The sequence below is a fragment of the Lonchura striata genome, chromosome 28 (assembly GCF_050655825.1).
Source record: "Lonchura striata isolate lonStrDom1 chromosome 28, ASM5065582v1, whole genome shotgun sequence".
In the NCBI taxonomy this organism is placed as follows: domain Eukaryota; kingdom Metazoa; phylum Chordata; class Aves; order Passeriformes; family Estrildidae; genus Lonchura; species Lonchura striata.
Window position 1 is genome coordinate 6,977,927 of NC_140730.1, and position 4,045 is coordinate 6,981,971.

Sequence of the window (4,045 nt, forward strand, 5' to 3'; positions counted from 1 at the left end):
AGTAGACCAGCTCAGCTGTAGCTCATTGCTGCAGCAATGCAGCTCAGCTGGGAGAGGGGGTCCCCCACTACAGCTGGTTTGGGAGAGCTTTTGGTGGCTGATCTTGCTGGGTGAAAGCAAGGCAGTCATTACTGAGTGTCTCAGGGTCTTGTGCACCTTTCCTGGGGGTGGAATGTGCCTCTCCTGCTGTGCAGTTACAGCCTGTGAGAGCCCTAAGCGCTGAAGGTAAATTGCAGAATGACAAAATCCTGAAAGCAGGGACTGAACCCTGTGCATCCTCCAGTGAAGGGAGCAGCCCAGCAGGAGCTGTACTGACCTGCAGCTCTTCCTACCCATCTGCCTTGCAAATACCTTTCCTGTCCCAGGCCTCTCTAGAACAAAGTGTTACAGTTTGGAATCTGTCATTTTCCCCCATTTCAAATAAATAGGCATCTGTAAGTTTTATTCCAGATTTTAGGTAGCAATTCTAACTAAACTTTTCAATTCCTGATAGAACCTGGGATGATTGTGTGTGGTTAACCTCAAGTGCTGTAACTGCTGTTGCAATTCTAATCAGTTGTCACAAAATTAATGATCAAAGCTGAAGGAAACATTCTCCTCCAGTTCCTAAGAAGAGGAAACAAGGGACCGGGAGCAGCACTGGCTCAGGAAATAAAAGTACAAACAAATCAAACTTACCTTCTAAAGCACTTTTCTGTGAAAAGAAGAATGCACCAAGCTCATGTAGTCCTGTTTTGAACAGGGATTTCTTTGTTTGAAGCTTTGAGAGCTTTAGTTCTGTTTCAGCTGAAAGCTTTTTGGGGTTAGGTTTGAGAGTGGTGGGAGGGGAAGGGTAAACTTCAATTCTGAACTGTTTTCAATTTATTTCCTCCCAGCTTTTCTTGTGCTTCCCTGCAGACAAATCAGACAAGGCCTGTGTCCAGAAGAACTAGAAATGCAACCTAAGCAAAACATTGCAAACTGAACAGAGAGAGCTTTTCAGCACAGATACCAATTAAGAAGTTTCGATTGAGGAGGTAATCTGCAGCAGTAAGGAGTGGGCAGAAGGGAGGCACTGGTGCTGTTGGCTGGGCTCAGTGACTCCTCTCTGGCTGACCATGGGGATGCTCTCACTTGGTGTCTGCTCTGGAGCTCTCCAGGGCAGGTGGTGAGTCACAGGCTGTCTGTGGTGGTGCCTTTGCTGGAAAGCTCTTTGAAAGCTGAATGTTCTGAAGAGATTTGTGATACACCTAGGTTGAAAAATACAAATAGTGAAGTAAAATTCCAGATCAAATGTCTCCTGGGAGTTAAGTGTGCTGCTGAGTTTCGTGCAGTGGTTGCCCACTGGCCATGCTGCTCAGAGCAGTTGGGGCAAGCAGGGCTGCTGTGGGCTTTGATGGTGGTTTGTTCTAGCTCCAGTTCATCTCCAAGCAGAGTGTTGTTATTTGTACAGCAGTGTAAATGGTGCTTTATAAACTAAGAAGGAAAACACTGGGGAGAATGCAAGTTCTTTCTGACCTGGGCTTCCTAATCCTGAGATAACGTGTTGCATTCTCCTGAGTTGTGTCCTTTGAGGGACTGACCAGTTCTGTGGTGTGTGGGCGCTGCAGTCTTGATCTGGTGCATGTGTTCCTGCTACACTAAAATTCTGTTTCCTGAGGCATTACACACAGCTGGAAAATCCTTTTGTTCTGAACAAACTGCAACTGCCTGGCAAGTGACTGTGCAGGACTGGGGAGCACTTGAGCTTTGACCTTGCTGCAGAGGCTGCCTCTGTTTAAAGAGGAGCTCACTGAAGCAGTAGAGCTGGGAAGCAGAAGTGTCTGCTGCTGGTGTTTTGTAAAGCACATGGATTCAGAGAGATGTGAGAGGCCACATAGCTGTGGTCCCTTCAGTAGGGCATGGCTGTGCTTGTGTCTGGTGGGCTGGCTGTTGTCCCCAGTGATGGACAGCACTCTGCAAGAATTGTTTGTAGGCAAGATAATACACTTTTTTTCCCACCTTGGTTCATACTTTCAGTTTCAAGTCTTTCTAATGCATCTTTCTTTCCCTGGAAAGAGTGAAAATTCAGAGGGAGGTGGGTGCAGAGACTCTGTAGTTGCATTGTGTAGTGAGTTGTGCTGCTGTTCATCTTTAAAAGCTGAGGTCTTTTGAAGCCACAGAGGAGTCACAGGTGTTCCTCGTGGCCCAGCTGATTTTTGCTTGTTCGCTTATGAAACTTGTTATTAAAATGACTGAATTTTGATTGGAGACACCCTCTGCAAAGAATTTTCTTCTAATGTTGCAATTCGTTTTTCCAGATGTTGGTAATTAAAGTGCAGTGAACTTTCCTTTCATACAGCCTTGTGGCAGATAGCAAGTCTCGAAAGAGCTGAGATACTTTGTTCATTTTGGCATTCCAGCTGTAACATACAGCCTAATTATTCCCAAGCACAGTAAGAAAAAAATCACCCTTTAGGCTTCTTCTTTTTATACTGATTTTTTTTTTCTCAACATCTAAGCTTGAACCTTTTGCTTCTTCTTGAATGTTGAGTAACTTTATTAGGCAATAAAGAAAACTTGTTTGAAAAACAGTAGGTGAACAATATGACAGGTACCCTGAAATACAGGGAGCTCAGCTGTGTCTCAGTTCTGCTGTGTCCACATGAGACCCATGCCTTTGGCCTTGTTTAAAAGTTGGGGTTCTCACCTGCTGGGAGCCCCACCAAGACCCACAGGAGCTTCATCTTCACCAGCCAGTAGTTTTCCATTGCTTCAAGACGTGGAGATGAAATGAAACTACTGCAGATGTTGATCCAATATACTGAAGTTTTGAAGAGGAGGGATGTGTGTGGAAGTTGCCTTTGGAAAACAGCAATTATTGATCACCAAGACTTGCTGCAGTATTTTGCTACGAATGGGGAACAGAACTCAGATGCTGGCAATGTGTCTCCTTGGAAAAAATGGAAGATTGTCTCTTCATCTGTCTCTGCAAACCCATTTACCATAATCTAAATAATCAAGACTTCAGAGAGCTTGTAGAATATGTCTAAATAGTTTCTGGGTATAGAGAAATTCTGATTGTTTGTCCCCAGCAGCAGCAGCCAGTGAGTAAAGCCTTGAGTTATCACTGACTGCTGCTGAGCTGTGTGTTTGGAATAATGGTGAGGCAGCCCAGCCAAGTGGTCACATACAAATGTGACAAACACAGGAGTCCAGAAAGGCTGTGTCCTCTAAGCTTCTGACCTCCTCCTGAGTGTTACAGGGTTAAACTGGGAGCATTTGGTTTTAAACTCTGCCCCAGGGATGAAGCAGGTGAGCCTCTGGAGTCAGCCCAAAGCTTTTGCTGTTAAAGATGTAGGAGGAGTTTTGTGGTGTGAAGTTTTATCAGAAGGTTCTCAAGCTGCCAGAACGATGTGCCTTGCTTATTTTTTTCCTTTGCTTTATGGGATTTTTTTTAAGCCCAGGGTCAGGGCTGTCCCCTGGTTCTGACTCACAGCATTTCTCCACTGGCATCCTCTGAAGAGCAAGTTATGGCTGAAGTTTTTACAGCATCTCCTTTAGTTGAAACTGCCCAACCAAATGTTGCAGGCAGGCTGAAATAGAGATGCTCCTGGGGAGTGAAATACTTTCCTGTGTGTTATTTACTAAATTCTAAAATGTTTTAGAATCTGTTGCATGGCATCGGATCTTTTATTGAATGTTGAGGGATATGCCATAAAATGCTGTGTCACTTTTCTCACTGGATAGGGCTCCTTGCACTCTGACTTTAGGGCTGCTGTCTTCAGGTGACTTCTGAGCATAGGACTAATGAGATTTCTTCCCAGGCCCTAAGTGCTGGAAAGAGTTGCTGATGGGTCAGCTGGAGGCAGATCCTGAGCTGGCTTTTTGGGTACTTTTAAGGTGTTACATAGCAGACCTGTAGGGTAACTTTGGGGAGACAGTTGATGTATAAAATTGTGTATTTTTAATAAAGAACAAAATAATATTGTGGTTTTCAACCCTCCACAGAAAGAACGTTTAAACAAGCAAAACTGATAAGAAAGCCCAGTGTGAGACTGGTTCTTGGTGGGGAGGGGGGGGGGGG

The 4,045-nt window shown here is 44.8% G+C and overlaps 1 protein-coding gene across 6 annotated transcripts in view; it reads left to right on the plus strand.

Moving 5' to 3' along the window:
- MARCHF2 (membrane associated ring-CH-type finger 2) overlaps nucleotides 1-4,045 on the plus strand; it is a 34,619-nt gene that overhangs the window by 4,251 nt on the left and 26,323 nt on the right. Inside the window, exon 2 of one of the 6 annotated variants that reach the window (XM_085562699.1) lies at nucleotides 898-1,016. The exons of 4 other annotated variants lie outside the window; for them this stretch is intronic. The gene's annotated coding sequence lies outside the window, so the exon portion shown is untranslated. Of the gene's footprint in view, nucleotides 1-12; nucleotides 1,017-4,045 lie in introns of those variants that run through there. One more of the 6 variants, XM_085562698.1, reaches the window with a different exon arrangement.